Source organism: Botryllus schlosseri, chromosome 10 (genome assembly GCF_051294905.1).
Source record: "Botryllus schlosseri isolate E-star chromosome 10, Bs_hap1, whole genome shotgun sequence".
NCBI classification, from domain to species: domain Eukaryota; kingdom Metazoa; phylum Chordata; class Ascidiacea; order Stolidobranchia; family Styelidae; genus Botryllus; species Botryllus schlosseri.
Window position 1 is genome coordinate 27,791,581 of NC_137245.1, and position 13,063 is coordinate 27,804,643.

Here is a 13,063-nt window from a genome sequence, read left to right on the forward strand (position 1 = left end):
CTGTATCTTGTACGCTATGATTTTTCATCATCAACAGACTTTACAAACTACCACTAGAACTACTAATAAAAACTGTAGTTAGTTGACCCTTGACCGTCAACTCTAGGGTTACCAACTTACCATACGTCCTCCTTTTTCAGAAATCGAAAATGTCCTCCTTCTTGGCAATTCGTCCTCTTTTATAGCTTTGACAGCCAGTCGATTGTACACTGTACAGGCACAACTGTAACACGCCATAAATGGACGGCAAGGATGACTAAAAAATGATGCGCGAGCGGGTCTATTGGAAGTAGAGGTTGAAAAATTACCTTTTTCAAATTATTTTTAGTCAACATGACGGTATTCCCAGAGACGTAATTTTCAAATTACCCGGTTTCTCGTCCGATTTTATAAGTTCTGTAATTTTCAGAATGTGTCCTCTTATCCGGATTTCAAATTATGGTAGCCTTACTGAACTAACTAGATGCAACAGTAGGGTTATTCCAATATAACTTTTTCCTTCCAACTTTAATGGCTATCTGGTAGAATTGTCAGGGTGTTTGAAATTTTGGATATTAAATAACAGTATTTACGGTGGGCAGTTATAAAATACTACCTACTTTTTAAGAGTACTCGCTTGCATCCGCTACTTTCTCAATTTCCCGTGGTTTTAGACTGCTTTTACTTCACAGATTTTAGAAAAAATATTTTCTTTTTACTTTTCAGATTTTGTACAGTAAGAAGTAGTTTTTAGATAAGTTTGCCACCCTTTTATTGGGGCCATTATCATGGCAGACTATCAATTAGCCTCCGTGTCACGATTTTGGTTGAGCGAAATCGAGCACCTTGGTGATTTGAGTATCACTCATTATGACAGTGATGAATTTACAACGGTATGAATGTTCAAGTAATTACGATACGACTGTTCAAAAATACTCTTTTTTCACATTTTACTGGCTACTTGATAAAATTGTTAGGTCATGATCAATTCCAACCAGTAGAAGCATTGCTATATGAGAAAAAGTTTTGGATTTATTTAATGTAATAATAATTCCGGCTACCCCACGAAATTGTTAGATTTTCTGAAAAGATGATGCACACCAAATTTGGGTCAATTCCAACCAGTAGAAGCGAAGTTACAAAATTACAAAATTTTGGATTAGAAAATATTAGTATTTATGGTGGTAAGCTATTTAATTGTTTATTTTAATCTACCAACAGTAAATACTCTGATTTGAAATCCTAAATTTCGAACATATTTCTGCTAACTAGATGGTCCCTAAGGAACCGTATCGCTGCAACATGTATTTTGTTTTTGAATGTAATTTTTTGCTCAATAAAAACTGTCTCTGTCTCTCTCTAATGTGATGCAATATCGCCAAGCTCATGGGTGGGCCACCTTTTTAAATACCAGGCTAGTTACTAAAATATATATGGGAAGCTAACTGTCGAAAAATATCCTGAAACCTAGATAATGTCAAATGCACTTTCCTGCTTGTGTAGAGATTTGAGAGATACGGAATCGTTCCCTAATGAGATGCAATGCAATGATTACAATGCAATGATTATAATTATTATATGCAATCAACTTTATTGCAGATGTATTTTTTAACTTGAAAATTCAATCAATTTCTTGTATACTTAAATAAATTTGTTGAGAATAAAGCGCTGTAGTTCGAGTCACTGAATCAAGGTTTGACTGACCGCCTGTGGGCGCTCTCTACGTAGAATTCATTTCCTGAATAGAAAGAACAGCTTCTTGGAGGTACAGAACTTCAATATGCAACTGAATAGTATATTCATATTGAAATACTATTCAAATAGAAAGAAATACAACAAAATCAAGTTCAGTTGATATCAAATCAGAGTTGAATCTCTAAGCACGAGAATGGCAAAATGTCTGTACGCCTAGCTTAGCTCGCTTCGCACGATACAGTTCTCCTGTAGCATTGTTAGAAAACCAGAAATTAGACTAGAGTTTAATTGAGAGCATGGAAACCATTCATAAATTAGATCGGAATTAGATTAACACTGGCATTCCGCTGTAATTATTCTATCCATGTCTGCTTTTCGCATACTACTGAAAGAATTGTAGAATTCACGCTATCGAATACTACTGAACGCTTCCGGCGTAGACAAGAACGCCGATAAAAACTCAATTAACTTATGGAATATCGAATTCGTTCTCTTGGGCAGATATACCAACATATTCAATTGCCTGAATATATCCCGTTCACCCGAACGCAAAATACGTGTGCAACTCAGTTCGGAACCGGTTGAACTCGGAATCTTCAGCGGAAGTGCTGAGAAGCTAAAATATTCATGGGCGACGTCGGAAAGCACAGCATTTTAACGATTGCCATATTGTTCAATTTTACGCAATTTGGTTCGAGGACAAGTCATTCACGCATATGTATAGGCTACTAGCGAAGCCTTGATATAGCCTATTTTACCCAGGGGTTCGCCGAGCCAGCAGTCCAAAAGGTCAATACGCATACCCATCTCATACAGCACAAGCTACACTGATCTGTAGTCAATTATCATTCATATTTTTGCGTTTTGCAGTGATATCAAACTCAGCTTGCGTCGCGTGTCGGACCAGTGTAATTATTCAAAAATGTAACACCGCATTCAGAATGGGCAAAGGCCGTGAATAATTATTATTATATTTATTTTTCGTGCGTTTTAAGTGGCGCCTGTGGGCGTTTCCGGCCTTTTGCTCCACCGACAATTATATTTTATCTGGGATCGGGTTGTTATGCTATAGAGCAGAGATAAAATTCTAACCTATATATGCATTATGCCTGTTACATGAAATAGCGGGGCCGGGGAGATGGCGTAGTGGTGACGATAACCGTCGCCCGGGTTGGATTCCGCGACGGAGGTTATTCTGGGCTCCCCAGTCCCCATCCACTGCGTCTCTGTTCTTACGACGTCAAAAATGGGAAAGCCGATGAAAGAGCGCACTTGCAAGGAATAGAAAGAGCAGCGGAATAGAGACAAACACCGAAGAAAGAACTGCGACATCGGGCACTAGGTGAATGGCAGTTTAAGAGACCGCAACTGGTCGTTCGGCACCCTATTATCTGTTCATACATCGCTCTGTGTCTTATCGCACTGTACATTGTGATTTGTGTGTGTCTTATTCAGATAAAAATATAATCTGACGATTATCATATCTTATACTAAATTCGGTGACCGGGGTAAATAATTGCGGCTGATTCAGTAGTTTGGTCAAAGTAAGCGGTATATTGAGCGTTGGCAGGGAATGTCCGGTGAGCAAGTAATATTTTTTTTACAATGCAACAGTATATGGCCTACTATTTCGGAGACAGCCTCGCCAATATCGAAAGGTGTGTTGCCAGTCTAGAGCGTCCGGTTCGGAGGCCAAAGAGCGTTCAAACAAGTGTTTTGCATAGGCTTCTGGCGCCGTTGTTGATATCCATGATTTGAACATCCGGTTGTGAGATCCTCTCTCCTCCGCATTAAACTCCACCTGCTATTGGTCTCGGGAGAGCTGGCGGGTGACCGCTTTCGCCGCGGATAATGTTACAGTTTGGACATCGATACTAGGTTCCGGTAATAGACTTGATGCGGTCCGAGCTAGTTGGCCAGGCTTTTCGTTGCCGTGAATGGCGTGGTATTGGGGCAAATATTACCATGCCAGCATTGGCACCCAAAGTCTGTGAAATAATATCAAATGAGAGTGTGATTTCCTTGTGCGGCTGACGAATTTGTGAGTCTGACAAGACCCTCAGAGCCGCAACGCAGTCGGAAAAGATCACATAGAGTCGATTCGAGGAAATGCTGTGTTGAATTATCCAGGTCAGCGCGGAAATTAGAGCTTTTAATTCGCTGTGAATGAGAGAGAGAGAGAGAGAGAGTCTTTATTTTTCATCCAACCAAAATACATAACACACGGCAGTGGTGGTGGTACAGAAAAAATGCATGCACAGTATTCGGTATTAGATAGGAATGATCGATAAGATCGCGAAGGTCATCTAGTCTGATCACACCAGCATCAAACATAAGGTACACTGACTCTGAACAGCCTGTCTGTAAAAAAATGTTACGGTATAGGTAAAATAATCAAATGGAAGAAAAATTAAACGATGGTAGCAAATGATCAATGAAGCAATGTCTGTGCGAGGTAGGGCAACAGTGTTAGTGTAACGACAAGAGGTGATCAAGTGGGGCTTTTTTGAATATTATAAGGCAATTCACGGATAGGTGGTAGTAATGCATTCCAGATGATAGGTCGATAGATCTCTTAGTTAGGTTGCTATTGGGTGGGGGTAAGTAGATATTTTCATTTAGACGAGGATCTCGTGTAGTGGGAGTGGAAATTTTTAGCAGGCATGAAAAGTCATGAAACACAGGAGGCAAACTATTGGAAAAATATTTGTGAATGACTTTTGATACTTCGAAGCGATATAGTTTGTCAACTTGCAAAATTCGGTGCTTACGGTAGTGAGGCGATAGTTTGGTACGTAAAGGCACAGATGAGGACAAAAGAGTTGGACAAGCCTGACTATAGCAATACGAAGATTCTGGGATGTAGCCCAGATCCCGAATCTAGCATCAGCAATTGTGATCGAGACGACATATTTCGCATTGTCGGGAGAGGAAGTTACTACGTTCAAAATACGCCAACCAAGTTTGTGCCGACTAAAGGAGTTCGAGTATAATCTAAAATAGTACATCTCTTCGACCCGATTGCTGACGTCCCGATTGGTGACGTCATATTTCGTGATACGGTTGTTGATATACAATGTTTGTTCCACTAGTTGCTGATGATTAACCCTGACGAGTTTCAGCCGGAAATATTGGGATGTATTTCAATATCAATATATTGTTCAAAAGTTCATCTCTGACCACCTCGGCTACAGATATCCATGCATTCGTTCTAGTTTAATGGGTGCAAATATGTAGAAATGGATCATCTGAAGTTTTGGAAATGTGAGTTAAGCTGGATTAGATTAGGTATAGGCCTACTTCCGTACCGTATACTTTGACGAAAATAGCGTACAGTAATTCCCGGCCGTGGCCTGGTGAAGTACATTTGTCTTTTACGATATCGACTACGGTTGCGGACAACATGACAATATATGGCATTCATCTACTTTGAAGAACAGTTACGCGTTTCCTACGGCTAATCATTATTGCGCGCGGGCTGTACTTCAGCGAATTCCGTGATAAACACTTGATATTCTTATATGTAGTTGATGACTCACGATGCAATAACTGCAGCCGAGACTTTAATAACACACACCTGCGGTTCAGCAGAGAGGCAGCCGGCAGACACTAACAGCGAATTGCAACACGAGACACGGCTACTAGAGTACTGGCGATATCGGATTTTTGAGCCTACACCGATCAAACCGATAACTATATAGCAACTTCACCGATAACACCGATATATTCAGCCGATATTCAAAAAATATGCCATCTAGTAAGGCGCATTTCCGACGCTTCACAGCTCTTATTTGAACAGCTTTGCAGCTATATAGGGTTGCTTTTAAAACAAAAATGTTTTTAAAACAAACATGGCCCTTGTTTGAAATATGTTTTTTTTTATTGTTTTTAAGCCATGACGTCACCAATATTCAATTGTGACGTCATAGTGGATTGACATTCACTATTGAAAATAAAGGGTAAATATTGCTCCTTTGACGAGTTATCTACGTACTTTAGCAGTTGAATCGGCTATTTTTAGGTTTCCAACCATCCCATATCGTACACGTCGGCTATATAGGGTGGTAGTCCGTAGGCTCATACAACATCTTTTTTGGAAAGTATTGGCACAATTATGGGATAATTATACAACTTCAAACTCAGTTTTTTTTCAAAAGGCCTTTGTTTAAAACACTCTTTAAAACAGGTTTTAAACAAAGTGTTTTAAACAACCTTTTGTTTAAAATGAAACCCTATTTGCAGCCATGGTCATGAAATATACTAGAAAGGCTACATCTGCATTGCCAAGGCCTCAAGAGGGTCTGGATGTGCAAGTGATAAATCGCTACTCAAATGATTTGGTGTTCTAAACATAGAAGACACGAGGAAGCTATAAATTGCCAAGTCTATGAATCAGTTCCATTGTGGTCGCAGTCCCACAAATTTCAACGACTACTTCACCTAGGAATCATAAGCGCACAACTACAACACACGCGCGCCCTCGAAGTACAACTACCATATATGATCAGAACGGAATATAAGAAAACGCATCGCATACGACAGTCGTCGTGCATGTCCAGTTGTCCACATTCAAATCGAAATACAAGCAATTTCTACTGAATCAATACTAGTCAAGATTACACCGGACCACAATCTGGCATATCGACCCCGCTTACCGACACATGCAGCATTCATTTTTGACGCTTCCTTTTATGTTATCCTTTCTTAAATCCAAAATGCATACCTCTTATTCACATGCTGTAGGCCAAGGAGGGCGTCTGATTAAAAGACTACTCCAAGTCGTTTCGGCACCGTCCTATCTTTTCATTATATCTCATTCTTGCGGTGTATTGATTTGATTAAGATTTTAGTGAAATGATGATGATGATCTGGACATTTGTAAGCTATAAGATATAGATCAATATTCACAGTCTAGCAGTCGCTGATAGTTCTTCGATTCCCAACTACCGTGTCGCGACGTCACGAAAATTGGCGATATTGTGCCATGTCTGGGGCTGGTCACAATGGTTCGAGAACTCGAATCTGAATCGAGAATTAATGATTCGAGCCGAATAATAAAATATCAGTTTTTTTTTAAATTTTATCCCCTTATTGCCACTGAGAGTTTAATTTGTCGATCAGAACTATAGCTGCGATCGTATTTTCCATCGCGGAAGGCTTTAACCATCGATTGGTCGTATCTAGGGTTGTATTTAAAACAAATGGTCGTTTAAAACGCTTTGTTTAAAACACGTTTTGTGTTTTTTAAATTACATAATTATGCTATAATTGTATAATGTATATGTATAACTACTTTCCAGAAAACATGTTGTATGAGCCAACGGACGATTACCACCCGATACAGCCGACGTATACGATATGGGATGGTTGGAGCCCTCGAAATAGTCGTTTCAACAGCTATAGTACGTAGATATCGATCATTGATACGGAATGAATGTTCTGATGATGATGGCCGCCGACTGTAGAAATGCTGCATGACGATGTAGTCCTGGTTGCAGATATTTTTGGTCCGTATATGACAGTGGTTGGAAGCCTATTTCGTCGGTCGAGCTTTATTTACCTAATATTTTGAATTGCTATTGTCAATCCACAATTACGTCCAAATTGAATATTCGTGACGTCATTCCTTGGAAAAAAAAACATGTTTTAAACAAGGTCCTTGTTTTAAATATGATTGTTTTAAATCGATTTTCATTTTAAATGAGACCCAAGCCGTATAGCAGCATACGAAACATGTAGTACAAAGCTACGCACGTTTAACAGCTGATAACGATATTTCTTTCAAAGTGTGATAACGTATAGTGTTATATTTCACAGTTGTAACGCCAATGGGTTGCGTGTTCATGTGCGACTTCTGTACATACGTCATATGCGCCGTGACCTTTTTCTGTGCATATATCGAGACTTCCGCGCAGATGATGACGCCAAGCTCATGGATTTACCTACGCTTTTTAATGTCAATGTTCACCTCTAGCCCATAGCGGCGTATTCAAGTGCATAAGTATAGTCAAATGTGAGAGGAATACGAAAAAATGCTCGATAATTACAGCCTTACCGAATGCTCCGCAAATAGGCGGTATATATGTCTCGTGATTCGTTGGCGATCAATCAAATGATCACGCCAACTCGATTCGTAGCCTCAATGCGGGTTGAGACAAGATAATTGAACTGAAGCAATGCCATATCGCATGATTATTGCGTACAAGTCCACATATCAATGCCTCATTATGCCAGGTAAACTATATGAATACATATGGCAAGAAATGGAGAAAATCTCAATCGCGACTTAACATGAACTAAAGATGCGGTGACCTCAAATGGTCTGGCATTGAAACGATGTTGTCGGGCTGTTTAATTCCCTAATTTTGGTGCATATGCATTTTAAGTTTAGCTCTATCACCTTAGCAATAAACTCTAGGATAGTACAGAACTTCAATATACAATTGAATGGTATATTCATATTGAAATAATCGTCAGTATCTGGTAGAGAATTGGAAATAACATTGCACATCAACAACTTTTGTCATTCTTTAACTATGACAATGAGAACTTGTTTTGTGTATATTTTGGGCGAATATAGCAAATGCTCCCAGGGAACTACTGAATAATTAAGGTAAGTCTGTTAGGAGCATTGAGATTCACCCATCACAAGCTGACATGAAAATTGAATTCCCGTAATACCCACACGTTTTTTTTTCTAATCGAGCCCATTTTAGCCGTCACTGAACTGGCAGAAGTCATTTTTTATTAGAATAAAAGTAGATTAAGTCTATTTTACGCATTTTGAAAAAAATTAGGCAAAGTTTTCCTATTCTTTCGGCCAGATGTTGACTATGATTAACTTTGAAACAAAGCGATAAACATTAACATGGCAAAGATACGACCGAAAAGATGACAGTTTCAAAAACGTGGATTTTCTCTGAATTTGAAAAATGGACAACAGCTGCTTTGATATCAGCGCAACGACATATTTTTAGGGACATTTGGAATATATAAACAGTAATTTGACATTATTTAAGTCAATTTGGCATCCACGGATTTTCAGTAGCTCGGAAACACAGTCGTCACCAAGTCTGCAATTTGCAAGTGGCGACAAATTACTGCAATTGACGAAAACATGGTTTTATGAGTTTAGTAGGCATGTGTCCGACAAAATGATTATCAACGCATCGAAAATCCGTTAAAATTCTGTAGTTTGAGAAACCAGGCCGTTCCCTTATCTTAAAATAAACTTCCACTTCCATCAAACGCGACGATTTCAATCGTCAACAAGCGTATCAGCCCTGAGGCTCGCGCAGTTTCTAGTTGTCATGCGGCAGAAGGTCAGATACGTCGCTGTTAACTGAGGCCGAGGCTAATTACACATTGTAAGATCATCTCGTGAGTTGAGCCTAATTCATGATAAGTAAATTGGTAGGAAATTCTGTCGCCCGCGGTTAAAAGTGATTGTAGCATTCGGCGAGCAACAGAATCATCGTTACTCATCTAGTAGATTTGATAACAGCGGGGTTGTGTTCTTTCAGTCAGTTATCAAGTTTTACATCCTCGCATTGCGAAAGCGGCAAGGATCGTAGAAAGTGGAACGTGATTCGTATAATCAGGCACCAAAGCATCAAGGGATTGAGTAGGTTTCTTAGTAGACGTAAAATGGTACAAAGATCGATGATGTTGATTTCAAAGTCGATGAAATCATACTAAGGCTGGAGAATATAGATAGTATCTAACGCTGTGCGTGAATTTAGATTACAGTAGCAGTCAGTCTGATGAGTGTATCATGTATTGTTGAGTTTGTATTAATGCGCATGCGCATATTGCTAGATTTCGTTTGACGGACACATTATTCAAATCCGTGTCATTATGGCTGACATCGTCATATAAATTATAGGCCCGTCACCGTTAGTTTTGTCCGTGTGATCTTAGTCTACCTATATTCGATTCGGACTAGATAATTCTAGAACTATAGTCAATGTCGGTAATGAAATGTTTTTACGCTCTAGTTTTAATTCTAATCTTATTTTCGGAAGCTGTATAATGCGGAACGAGTCAAGATTAGTGAATAATCATTTGCCAATCTCATGCTTATGAGAATTATTTGATATGAAAATGATTTTTGTTGTGTTTCTCGCCAATTCAGAATTTTATACAATTTCCAAGTTTTTGCAAATTCAGTAATTCAAATTGTAATATAACTAGCAAAAACTGTGTAGCTATCATTCTAATTGTAATCTAAATTTCGAAAAGCTGAAAATATTGTTGTTGTGCAGCTTTGCTACACATAGTTAGGGCGCCATTGCATATGGTTCCGTAGGGATTATATTTTAATCCGAATCGCGGAAAATTCTTAGTATAGCCTACAACTCGTGTATTTTTGGTTGTTGTGGAGTTCGAACGCTTTTACCAGATCTAAATAATATGACAGTAGATATAAAAAGCGTCATGTGTCCTAATTTGAAAAATCCGTCGGTCGATCGAAAATGTAGCAGCGTGCGCATCAAATTCGCCTGCGGGGACGCGTAGGAAGGGCCGAGGCATGACGCAAGCAGCCAGACTGTAAGGTAGAACGGCACCCAAGGCTGGAATTCGGTAATCAGCAGTGACGCATCGTGCGATTCCTGCGATCATCCTGCAAATCCGACGACAGTCAGCCTCCCACGACTGAGGCCAGACTTGTCCAAACCACTAGATTTTCAAATGGCACAGCTACAACTAGAAATAGAACTAACGAACTACCTAACACACAGCTAACTGGATCTAACTTATGAATGTTTATTTTATCGAAATCGGAACGGCGTCCAAATGAACATAAGTACAAGTTTAAAAGGGGAGGGGCTTCAAATCTCAAAATCCACCTCTGGCTACGCCACGGTTAGTACTGATGACTCTGAGCTAGCAATGGCTGCAAGAACATTACACGACAGAACGTGTTTTATAGTGGTCCGGCAACAATGTTTTTAATGCGGAACTAGAAATAGAACTAGAACTACTCACTTTTCTAAAATCCGCAACTAGAAGTAGATCTACTCAAATAACCGGTAGTTCGTTGACCGTCAGCTAACTACATCGGTAGTTTTCACACGTCCAACTGAGGCCAACATTGTCTAGTACTGTGGCACCGATTTCGAGTGTGTTAAGAACACGATTTACTTCACTGCACGGTACGAATGTTAAATGATTCAGCATTCCCATGAGACTTTCAAAGCACCACCCATCCGTTAGATTATGGGTCACCAACACGAGGCCCGCGAGATCATATTTTGAGGCCCGCGATCAGATTTAAGATTCGGAAAAACTCCTGGTAAGATATTTCGAAATGCTGAAATTAATTTCAGTTTGAAAATGTTGTTGCTGTCGTTGAGAATAAGCTATACTATCTCCCGTGATCAGGCACTGACATAACCACGACGCTTACAAATCGGTTCATGGCTTCCCCACAAGTTCTAATTTTTCGAGGAGATAAGTCTTTCAGCTACTGTCGTAGCTCACTAGCCTCATTATAAATTCCTTAGTCACCGGAAAGCGTTGTCAAGTTTCGAGAGCAGCTCATAGCTCAAAATAAAATGAAATTGATGACAATGATATTTTTGTTGTATTTGTATTTCTTGATTTGCTTATTTTGTGGTTAGAGAGCACACCGGTGTATTGACGTAAAGATTTTAAAACGCAGTTGCTAAACCATGTGGCCTATTTTATCACGACACTGCATTCTTGCGACACTGCATGCACTCTTGCGACCAGCGGCTTCTAAGACGCGTGAAAAGTGGCCCGCGACCAGTTTTGAGTTAGCGACTCCTGCGTTAGGATAGTGGTTCTCAAAACTTTTTGCTGTTAAAACTTTTAAATCAATACCCAGTGCAATGAAGGAAAAGTACTCGGTCTTAGGCAATAATGATATTTTATGAAGCTGACTTGAAATTCCTGTTCGGCATAAATAAGTAGTCGCGAAATGCAACAATACAATAATGTCATCTTTAAGTTAGTACCAGAGATGAAAATGGATTTGTTCGGACTTGAAGATTTTAGGTGGATACGGGTTGGATTTAGGTTTACACATTTTGAATTGGGCTTTAATTTTTTTATATTGCCCAATTTATGTGCCACTGTCGAATAAACTTTATTTCATACAGATTTGTACTTTGATTTGAATCTCATCATTGCCGAAACATGATTTGGATTTGAATATTTCAAATTCGGTCACACTTGGTTCGTACTCGAGTACAAAATGCAGCATCACTTCTCAATATCACCGTGATTGTTGCTCTATAAATAGCATTAATACGATAATCCATATTTAACATATATGATCACCGAAACGCAAACCGGTGACTATCATCTATCAGCGCGCAGCATATCACGTGGCACCGTAATTTTGCGATCTCAAATTCCAAACAACGTAAACATTGCCGATGACGTAGTTCACGGAATGGTGTAGAAATGGTACAATAGTACAATGATGATACAAGAAAAATATGAAAATGGTCATCAAATAATATTGTTGGCCACATGGCCTTTCGCTGGCATTCTCGTTACTGACATTTCTGGGGTTACCTTTCAAACTTTGTGGGATCATATCACGTTTCTACGCGACACGCGATATTTTGTCAATGTTGGATTTCGCAATAATTCACCCGCTAGCTATGAATTGAAGTTAACCTAACGCTAATTCATAAATTTACCCTCGCATTTACGGACTTTCCGACTGCAAATAAGAGTGAATCTCAAATCGAATTGATGTATATATCTCATGTTTCTCCAAGCAGTAGGGATGAATTTTTGGTCAAGGGAAGGTCTATTACATAATAAATCGGGAACTATTGATTTAAATCAAACCATGAACTGCGGTATTCGCTTCTACGCCTAACAGCTGATATGAAGTGCAAGAAAAGTGATGTACTTCACGATTTTCAGAGTAGATAATATACATATACGATATTAATAGCGGCCAATGTTGGGTTTGTTACAGAGCTATCGGCAAAGTCATAAGACCATGCAGTGCACAATTCATTTTAGACTGCTGAACAGCAGATATATCAAGTGAGATAAAAAGGATGCAATTTAAGGAAATACATATGTACAATACAATATACACTATATAACATAATATAATATAATAATATAATATATATTACAATATATACAATATACATTTGTGTTGTTCATACATAAATTTTTCTTCAAATTTTACTAGCTATTTGATAAAATTGCTGGGTTGGCTAAAAACACTGCACGCCAAATTTGGCTAAATTGCAACCTGTAGCATAGAAGCTGCTGGAGTTAAAATTATCTCAATTCCAACCAGTAGAAGCGAAAATATTGGAGCACGGAAATTTTGGATTTCAGATAATAATATTTACGGTGCGTATAGTTATATAATATAATATTAAATAAATTG